The following is an 11,792-nucleotide window of genomic DNA, read 5'->3' on the forward strand; positions in this document are numbered from 1 at the left end:
ACGAAATTAGGATGATATACAATGTGGATTAATCAATATTCATTCGTTAAGACAATACAAAAATCAGTAATTACGAATACATTTCAACATTGGAAAACATCGGGTTTTCCGGGGGATTCAATACTACTCGCTTGAAATTTTATAACTATAATACAAAATACCCTTGATATATATGTTTTTGAAATCACTCATGCATCAACTTATGGATCTTCACACTTTGATAAACAAAAGTCTTTTCAGAAAATATCGGATTTTCTGGGTTTTACAAACTATACAAATCATTTTATCACAACATTGCTTATGCACTCACCAACATTTCATATGTTGACGTTTTTTCCAAAATAACTTGTATTCTCAGGTAACAGGTAAGCGGAAGAGTAATATGAAGTAATGTTAGATGTTATGTTGTTAAAAGCACTCAAACAATTTATGTTATGAATGTGTAATGTTAAAACAATGTACTTGATGTGAACAATTCCAGTTGTAATATATTGATGGATGGTGACGTTTATATTATGATTCATGTACATTCATTGTGATGATATTCAATTAAAGTCACGCGAGCCCTCAAACGTTTCCGCCATCTGGTTCGAGGGTGTGACTGGTTGGTATCAGAGCATTGTTTTTAGTGAACTAGCATATCTAACCACACATTGATATGCAACTATAAACCAAAAAGGGACTAACCCAACTCTGAACAAAACAAAACAAATAAAAACACAACTATAAAACATCTTTGCCTGTGTGAATTAGGAGACATAATATAATACCAAACAAACAAGATAATGCTATAATCTCGGGTAAGCCGGGACTGTTCATGGTTGTATCAAGGAGAGGATGTAGCCTGATCAACTACATTTCCTCCAAGGTAAAACTATCACGTGTCTCGAGGAAATCGAGATGGTAGGAAGACCTAAAAACATACCCCTTTATCACCAAAAAGAGAACAACAACTTAATCTATACAATAATAGAAGCGTCATAGGAGTAATGATAGTTATTCGCATGCCTCTTCTCAGTCTACATGGAAGGAGAACACCAGGTCCTTCAGTTTCACCAGGTCCTAGTAGCCCACGGGATGATCGAAGATGAGCTGGAAGGAGATCAGGGGGAGCACACGTTGTGGGACCTGACGAGTTTACAGACACTGACTATGAGTTCGATGATGCTGAGGACGACATGGTGGAAGAACAAGACACCGACGAGGACACTACCATGGCACCTGTCAGCGAGGCGCAGCCAGACCATCCCGCCCCACCAGTAAATCCCGCAAGGGAGAACCGCTCCCCAGAAGCCCTGAGGCTCCCAGAGTCCCGAGAAAAAGGGTCTTTCGGTTTCGAAAAGCTGCGCCGAGCAAAGCCCGGTTTTCTTTAAAACCCGCTGTAAGTGAGCTATGCTTACGCAATTTTTAATATAGCTTTCAAATAATTATAGTAATGTTATTAGGTCCTTAAAATAATTATTTGGGCTATTATTATGAGTTATATAAGTATCATTTAACGCTTATATAATAGTAATAATAATCAGACTATTAATTTGTTGCGGTTATCGTTAGACTAAACCCTAGTGGTATTGATACTAGGTTTTATCGAAGGAAAATTGTTTTGAGAGTATCAAAGTGTTGTCCGAGTGCTGAGTCACCACCTTTCAGGTGTGTGCATAGTCCCTTTCATCTTACATATAGATATGAAGTATTTTAATATAAATTACGTGCTATGTGTGCATATTGTCTGAATACTTGTTGTCTATGCCAGTGAAAGATTTTTATACATGTTTTAAATGATGTAAACTGTATAAAGTATTTTATATCTACAAAATATGTTGGGTAAAACATGGGTAGATGAATGATGAGGGATAAAAAGCTGAAATAGAGGAACATTAGTAGTATGGACCTAGTGCCCTATAGGTAAACATTAGCAGCAATGGACCTAGTACCCTATAGATGAGCACTGGCAGCTGCGCCACAACCCGTAGTTGTTTTAGATCTACGATAAACGTCCTAGCAACTGTGCTCTAAGGACAGTATCGGCAGCTGCGCCTAATAGGGAGCCTTATAACCATGACATTAGCGTTTAAAGGTCAATACCGGCATGAGCGCCTCATAGAAAATGTCCCAATTCTAGCAGTTGCGCCTAAGTGATAATATTAGCAGCTGCGCTTGACCACTGTGTCATTGGCAGCAATGGACCTCATGTTGTTTTCCTTAGGATGATCCTTAGGAATGAATGAACGAGAAATAGCTGATCCTTAGGGTAAATCCTTAAGAAGATAATGGGAATGGGTAATTGGGTTGATTGTTTAATGTTTAAATATAATAATTATATTATTGTGGGTTGAAAACCCTATGTACTCACCAGGTTTTCCAACCTGACCCACTCCAGCTTATTTGCATCACATGTGTCGATATGAAGTTACATTACACTGAGAGATTTAAAAGAGATGTAGATCACTAGTGTAAATGAATGTAAGTTCTGTTTATGCTTATGTTTCTGTATTGACGATGACATCCTAAATGTTTTAAAAGTGAATAAAAATACATTTCTCTAGAAATGCTATGATAATGCAATTATCATGTTTTTCTGGGAACAAATTCTGCAACATTTTTATTAAAAGAGGTACTCTGATTTTTATAAAGCATAAACAAATTCGGTATTTTTTGGCCGTGAAAATGGGGATGTCACAATTGGTATCAGAGCATTAGTTTAAGCGAACTAGGAATATGGATTTATTTTTAGACTTAAACTTAGAATGCTAAGCAATGATTGTGAGGAGTGTCTTAGGTAATACACCTGAATAGACACAAGCACTAGCTTATTTAGGGAAAATGCCTAACATGCTTTTATGTGCAATATGCTTGTGCTTGATATACTGTTATTTGTTCGGATCTATGGTCTATTGCTGACCGGATCTGGAAACCTTATGTGTTTAGGATTCTAAGCGTTCTACTACGATATTAGAACTAGCATATAAACATTTCGCAGTGATAAGGATTATTTAAACATCAATCCTAAATAAAGATCTAGATTCACCTTATTCGGTGTATAGATGAAGATGGCAAGGACCCGTAGCGGAAATGTGAATGCAAATGGGAACCAAGATAAGCCCCCAGTGATACAGCAAATACCAGTCATAGTAGAAGTTGCACTCGAGCCAATCATGATGGATGGAGTGCAAGCATTGATCCAGATGATGTTGGATCGTCAAATGGAGGAAACAAGGCGTTTACTTCAACAAACTCAAGAGGAACTTACAATTCCTATTGAACAACCTGAGCTAAATGACGGGCAGTCTGAGGAAGGGAACGACAGCAGGACCGTTGGTTAAGCTGATCCACTGGTGATTAGGAGGAACAATAAAGATGAAGGAGTCGAGAGGAATGGATGCAAGTACAAAGATTTTCTAACTTGCAAGCCATCGACTTTCACCGGAAAGGAAGATCTGATCGGGGTCATGGATTGGATCTCGGAGATGGAGTTAGCTTTCATGACGTGTGGTTGCGGAGGCAAACTACAAACCACGTTTGCGGTACGCCAGTTCAAAGGAGGTGTGGTTCGTTGGTGGAACACTTTGGGGAAGACTCTAACCCCCAATGAGCCCCTGCAACTGACGTGGGCAGAGTTTTTGGTGCAGTTCAAACGTAAGTACTGCTCAGCCCAAAATCTGCTCGAGTTAGAAAACCAATTCCTTACCTTGAAGAAAGGAAGCATGTCTAATGATGAATACACCAACAACTTCACAGAAAAGATGGAGTTCGCCTTGCGTCTTGTTCCGGATGAGCTGACGAAAATCGACAAGTACGCAAAAGGACTTCTATGGGAATACGCGGTGCTAGTACGTCAGGCACCTACTCTGGAAGCAGCTATCTGGGCTGCCAAATCTGTGGAGGATATGTTTAAGGGAAGAGCTGCCAGCAAGGTTGAGGTTGGCAAAAAGAGGAAATTCGAAGGATCAGCAAGGCCCGTTGAGAAGAGAAATTACAATACAAGGAAGTTTAGAGGAGGGGGAAGTGAAGAAAGATGTTGCAAAAAGTGCAAAAAGAAACACACTGGAAAATGCGATGAGGAGGTGACTTGTTTCGAGTGTGGGAAGCATGGGCACTATGCCAACGAGTGTACATTCAACAAAAGGGTGTGTTACAGATGTAACGAGGAAGGGCACTTCAAGAAAGACTGCCCAAAGAGAGAGGGGGCTACAAAGCCAAATGTGCCGCCAAAGCCAAAGGTGAGAGCATTTCAAATGATCCTTGACGAAGCAGATGACAATGCGAGGATTCAGGAGTGAAGGCTTGACATCCAAAGATCGAGTTATGAAGTAGTCGTGTAGATAGTACCTCGTGGTGTAGCCTATTAGAGGCATAGTATAGGTTGAACTTGAACACCTATGTAATCGCTTCAAGCAATAATATAAAACCTCCATTTTGTTATCTGATGTGTTAAACTGTTATTTGATTTTCTTGTATGGTGACTTGAAAACTGCGAGATAATACTTGGGACGAGTATGAGTAGGTGTGAAAGGTAGTAGATGCATATACTATCGGAAGCACAAGACTCACGCTTGGATCAGGGAAAGTCACAAGGTTACCAAGAAGCTAGTAACTGATACCGTTTTATTCAAATATGTTGTTACCATTGTTTTGGTAAAGACTAAGAAGATGATTGCTATTCCAACCCTAGTGGTCATATTGAATTGAGTCCAACTACAATAAGTATGTTACGTGGTTTAGAGAACCAAGTTCGATGTAACATCTGACTTAAGCCATAGGATTGAAGTAAAAGATAATCGAAGTGATCGGTAGAGGTATCGCGACGGTTGCTTGTAGCTAGAAATGCTACCATTTAAGATGTGATTAGAACATGAAGGAAGGTATAGCATCTTCTGGAAGACTCTAAAAGACTGAAGTCTAAGCGTTGCAACATATGATGATAGGTCATTAGAATAAGACACATCGATCCATTGTAGTAATAAAAGAAATTATATTAAGTTCGTATCCAGTGAGGATCAAGATTGTGACTTGAAGGTCATAATTTGGAGTCTAACGTGAGATAGGGAGCAAGTGCAAGATCGAGCACCGCCTGCAGTCAGGAAGTCTAAGAGTTAGATACTCGTTCGAAGAAACATCAAAGTTACGGTTATGACATAGGATGAATAGATAACGTATGGAGTCATCATGTGAGCCCTATTTCGTTGATGATTCCGAGACGTAATCATCCTAAGGGGGAGATAATTGTAACGCTCGTAGATCCGGGCTAGTCAATTTAGAGATAATAGGGGTCGAAAATGACTTTTCGACAAAAGATTATTTAGAATAAATAATCTCATCCAAGTTGAAGAATATTTCACAAGGTTTCCGTACATATAAAGAACGCTGAAATCCGAGTTATAACGAAGAAGTTATGACCCGTCGAAGTTTCGCGATGGAACCAGCACGACACCGGGAAACGTAAATAGTGAATTTACGATGGAGCGATATTCAGCCATAGCGATCTAAACGAAAGTCTTAGAATACGTTAAAACGAGAGCATCCATAAAAAGAATGACCAAATCTAACTTCGTATGAGGAAGTTATGATTTTTCGATGTTTCAGTTTAGCAGTGTACAACCTAAAATTCGAATATTAGATCGAGCGGTTTTTAGCCGACACAACCTAAACGAGAATCGAATATCTCGTTAATAGTAGCGTAACGATAAAAATATGGACGAAAACAGATGTCGGATGAAGAAGTTATGGATTTTTAACGGACCAATCCTGTCCCGGCCTGTTAAAAATATAAAATTTAAAATAAAGTCAAATTTAGCCGATGGAGTCTAAACGAAAGTTGTAGAGTACGTTCTCGCCTTCGTGTGGATATAAAGAACGTCGAAAACAGAGCTCGTATGCGAAAGATACAAATTTTTAAAAGTATAGACTCGAATTTGCGAAACTTGTTGCTCGATTGATGACGTGGCATGATCTGGACCGTCGCTTGCTGATCACGCCTCGCTTCGGATGGATGAAACGTAGCCCTCGCATACGCCCTATGTCTGAAGTCAGTACGCCCCGCGTACCCTCGCCCTTATCCATCTGACGTACGAAGACAGCTGGATCCGAGCTGGTGGCCGTATCCGAGGAGTACGCCCAACGTAGCCTCGGTACGCCCAGCGTAATCTGAGGTCCTCCGGCCTATAAATAGGGTGCGAGCCTTTCCGAGTTTTTCACACCAAAATTCATTCTCTCTCTAAGATCTTTCTCTCTCTAGAGTTCCAAACCCCCTTAAACTGTAACGCCCGCAACTTCGGGCTAGTCAATTTAGAGACAATGATCATCAAAAATGAGTTTTTGATGGAAGATTATTTAGAAGGATTAATCTTAAACAAGTTGTAGTATATGTTACAAGGGTTCCGTACATAGTAAGAACGCCAAAATCCGAGTTGTAACGAAGAAGTAATGGCCCGTCGAAGTTTTACGGCAAAATCGGCACGGCTCCGGGAGACTTAAATAGTTAATTTACGGTAGATGACTTTTTAGTCTTAGTGATCTAAACAAAATTTTTAGTATACATTAAACCGAGAACATACAAAAAAAGAACACCCAAATCTGACTTCGTATGAGGAAGTTATGGATTTTCTAAGGTTTGACATAGCAGTGCACGACCCGAAACTCGAATTTTAGATCGAGCGGTTTTTGGCCTATGCGACCTAAATGAGAATTGAAGATATCATTAATAGGAACTCAACGGTAAAAAGGCAGACGAAAACAGAGTCCGTATGTAGAAGTTAGGAATTTTACGCGGACATTTAACAATATATCTCCTCGTACTGTTAAATTTAAGACCGGTCGAGAATTAGCCAACAGAGTCAAAATGAAAGTTATATATATCATATTTTTACCTACGCGTGGATATAAAGAACGTCAAAAACGGAGCTCGTATGTTAAAGTTATGGATTTTAGAAGTCGACAGTGTACTGTGCGAAAATGGGTGATGTGGCACAATCTTGGCCACTGCTTTCTCCCCAAGTCTTGCCACTAGATGGTGACATGTGGCACCAAGTTCGACTGTTTTTCATCCTATAACTAGAACCCCTCCCACCCTCATTTTCTTCACATTTGTCCCATTCTTTCTTCTCTCTACTCTCTCTCTAGAACCTCTCTCTAGCCCCGAAACCCCCCGAAAAGCCTAGGGAACCTCCCTAGCACGAGGCTGAAGCCCCGGAGTGCTCGACGGATCCGAGGAGAAGAGTTTTTCGGCTCGGGAACACTGCTCCAAGCAAAGCCTGGTTTTCTATAAAACGCGTTGTTTCGTCAAAGGAAATTATTTTTAAGAAGCGAACCGCTGTCTGAGTTCGGAATCACCACCTTTTTAAGTGAGTGCATAGTCCCTTTCATCTTACACATAGATATTAAGTATTTAATATAAGTTACGTGCTATGTGTGCATGTTGTCTGAATACTTGCTGTCTATGCTGGGTAAGAGATTTTTATACATGTTTTAAATGTTTTAAACTATATATGTATTTTTATATCTACAAAATATGTTGGGTAAAACATGGGTAGATGAAGGACAAGGGGTGAAAGTTGAAATAGAGGAATATTAGTGGTATGGACCTAGTGCCCTATAGGTGAACATTAGCAACAATGGACCTAGTACCCTATATATGAGCACTGGCAGCTGTGCCACAACCTGTAGATGTTATTGATCTATGATAAACATCCTAGCAGCTGCGCTCTAAGGATAGTATTGGCAGCTACGCCTAATAGAGAAAATTATAACAATGACAGTAGCGCCTAAAGGACACTACTGGTAGACGCGCCTGGTAGAGAATGTCATAATTTTGGCAGCCGCGCCTAAGTGACAAAACTAGCAGCTGTGCTTGACAGATGTGTCATTGACAACGATGAAATTCGTACCTATTCCTTAGGATAATCCTTAGGAATGAATGAACGAGAAATAGTGATGCTTAGGGTAGATCCTTAAGAATAAAGAAGATAATAGGGATGGGAATTTGGGTTGATTGTTTGATTGTTTAAACATAATAATTATATTATTGTGGGTTGAAAACTCTATGTATTCACCAGGTTTCCCAATCTGACCCACTCAGTTTATTTATATCACAGGTGATGATATGAAGTCACATTACACTGAGAGATTAAGGAGCTATAAATCACTAGTGATAATGAATGTAAGTTCTGTTTATGCTTATGTTTCTGTATTGACGATGACATCCCAAATGTTTTAAAATGAATAAAAATACTTTTCTTTGGAAATGTTTTGATAACGTATTTATCATGTTTTACACTGGGAACAAATTCCGCAACATTTTTATTAAAATAGGTACTCTTATTTTTATAAAACATAAACAAAATCGGTCTTTTCTGGCCGTAAAAATAGGGATGTCACATAAACCCTAGGTAAACCCCCTAGTACCCGAGGGAAGCCCCGAGGCTCCCGGAGTCCCGAGAAAAAGGGTCTTTTGGTTTCGAAACGCTGCTCCGAGCAAAGCCGAGTTTTCTTTAAAATCTGCTGTAAGTGAGCTATGCTTACGCAATTTTTAATATAGCTTTCAAATAATTATAGTAATGTTATTAGGTCCTTAAAATAATTATTTGGGCTATTATTATGAGTTATATAAGTATCGTTTAACGCTTATATAATAGTATTAATAGTCAGACTATTAATTTGTCGCAGTTATCGTTAGACTAAACCCTAGTGATATTGATACTAGGTTTTATCGAAGGAAAATTGTTTTGAGAGTATCAAAGTGTTGTACGAGTGCTGAGTCACCACCTTTCAGGTGAGTGCATAGTCCCTTTCATCTTACACATAGATATTAAGTATTTAATATAAGTTACGTGCTATGTGTGCATGTTGTCTGAATACTTGTTGTCTATGCTGGTGAAAGATTTTTATACATGTTTTAAACAATGTAAACTGTATAAAGTATTTTATATCTACAAAATATGTTGGGTAAAACATGGGTAGATGAATGATGAGGGATAAAATTTGAAATAGAGGAACATTAGTAGTATGGACCTAGTGCCCTATAGGTAAACATTGGCAGCAATGGACCTAGTACCCTATAGATGAGCACTGGCAGCTGCGCCACAACCCGTAGATGTTTTAGATCTATGGTAAACGTCCTAGCAGCTGCGCTCTAAGGATAGTATCGGCAACTGCGCCTAATAGGGAGCCTTATGACCATGACATTGGCGTTTAAAGGTAAGTACCGACAGAAGCGCCTCATAGAAAATGTCCCAATTCTGGCAGTTGCGCCTAAGTGATAATATTAGCAGCTGCGCTTGACCACTGTGTCATTGGCAGCAATCGAGCTCATGTTTTTTTCCTTAGGATGATCCTTAGGAATGAATGAACAAGAAATAGCTGATCCTTAGGGTAAATCCTTAAGAAGATAATGGGAATGGGTAATTGGGTTGATTGTTTAATGTTTAAATATAATAATTATATTATTGTGGGTTGAAAACCCTATGTACTCACCAGGTTTCCCAACCTGACCCACTCCAACTTATTTGCATCACAGGTGTCGATATGAAGTTACATTACACTGAGAGATTTAAAAGAGATGTAGATCACTAGTGTAAATAAATGTAAGTTCTGTTTATGCTTATGTTTATGTATTGACGATGACACCCTAAATGTTTTAAAAGTGAATAAAAATACATTTCTCTAGAAATGCTATGATAACGCAATTATCATGTTTTTCTGGGAACAAATTCCGCAACATTTTTATTAAAAGAGGTACTCTGATTTTTATAAAGCATAAACAAAATCGGTATTTTCTGGCAGTGAAAATGGGGATGTCACAGAAATCGAAGAAAATTTCGGGTCAGAAACAAGTAGAGGATTAATTTCATCTAATTTCAATGAAAACGAACATGAAGGAGGAGGGAAAGCAGAAGGCGTCGAAGAAGATCACTCAGTTTTCTCCATGAAAGATGCTCTTTGGCATGGAGGCTCTTCTTGGGATGCTTGGTTTAGTTTCTCTTCAAATCAAGTAATTAAACAATAAGATTCCCAAGAAAAAGAAAACCTTTTTTTTCATGAATCTTGAATGTACAACTATTGATGCAGGTGTCACAAGTTATGTTAAGACTACCATAAGCATGTGTAGATAACACATATTGCTTCCTTCTTTAACAAATGATCATAAAAGTTTTTACAGCTGTTCTACCTGTGATTCTTGAAGCCTTTGATGTATATTGTGAAAGTAAATTCAAATGAGGTTGTGGGTAAGATAAGATTTCACGGTTTGTGATTCCAAATGGATTATAAACCATAAAGAATTATTTACTAACATTTTTTTCCTTGACTCTTTAGAAGCCCAAATTCTTTAGTTCTTCATCCTTTCAAGGTATTAATATTTTAATATTCAATAACATATCCTTTTGTAGTATTTTTTGACATTGATTCATTAAGTAATAAAATAATTATTATTTTATTTTCCGTTTCAAAGCAGATAAAGTGCTTGTTGATCTTTTGGAGCCACTAATATCTGCAGTCTTCATCAAATATTCACAAAATTCAGGTTCTAATTTTCCAAAAATCTGTAATTATTTATCCATTAGACAAAGCTCTAAACTAGAGCTGATAAGTTCAGCTCATGCGCAGCCTGGAAGAAGTTTGCAACTTGGTACATCAGATCTTCCTTCTTACAGATCAACCCAAGGTTAAATGTAGTTGAGAAACATATAAAGTACGTGATGTTTATATTAATAAAATTCAATTTTTACAGTTTTAGGACGATATTGCTCCTGAACAATGTTTTTATATTAATAAAAGTTATTTTTATAGTTTTAGGACGATATTGCCCCTACACACTGTCTTAATATTAAAAAGATAATTTTTTGCATTTTTAGGACCATATTGCCCCTGCACACTTTTTATATCGATAAAACCAATTTTTTTTTTCAGATTCAAGACCACATTTCCCCTGGACACTGTTATTATATTAATAAAATTTATTTTTTACAGTTCATTTTTTCTTCTTCTGTCGAAAAAACTCCAACAAGCAATCCAAGATTGACCATGCTGGCAAGTTCGCCAAAGACCCAATCAGGAAGTATGTATGCTAATGGTGAACGAAACTTCAAAGACTATCTTCGTATTGGTGAGTTCTAAGTTGTGGGGTAGAACGAAATCATTTAAAACATTCTGTTAAGTGATAAAACTCTTTCATTACCAAATTATTTAATGTATTTATTTTTCGCAACACAACAGACCGCATTAACATAACAATGACAAGTATACAAACTGAAATTATTATAACTGCATTTGTTTAGTATTTGTGTTGCTGATCCATCCACCCAAAGTGCTTGCTAATCTGCTGGAGCCAGTAAATCGGTGCAGCTTCATCAATAGATTCAACATGGGAGGTAATTAATTACTTCCATTTGCACCCATCATCTTTATAATTACTTTAACCAATTTGTTGCTTTCAAATCCTGGGTCGCTTTCTCACAATATGAAAAAAGTTAGGAACATACTTTTTTGTCTTCATGCATCGTGAATTGTGTAAACTCTAATCTTGGGATTTTTTTCAAGTGGTGGAGATAACAACAAAGAGTACGTGGACAGCCATTGGAATTCAACCAACTGAAAATAGACACATGGGAAGCATTTGAGAAGGGAAATGATATCCACAAGTAAGCATATGGAAGAGGCATTCAAGAAGAGGTAGAAAGTCCACTTTTTTCTATTGTACCATTGTAACCATAGCAACCTATTTTTCAATAATTTTATGACTTTATTACTGAAGCTGCTTAAGGGATATTTTAGGCAATTTATCATAATAATACGTTGCT

The sequence above is a fragment of the Lactuca sativa genome, chromosome 2 (genome assembly GCF_002870075.4).
Source record: "Lactuca sativa cultivar Salinas chromosome 2, Lsat_Salinas_v11, whole genome shotgun sequence".
Lineage (NCBI taxonomy): Eukaryota > Viridiplantae > Streptophyta > Magnoliopsida > Asterales > Asteraceae > Lactuca > Lactuca sativa.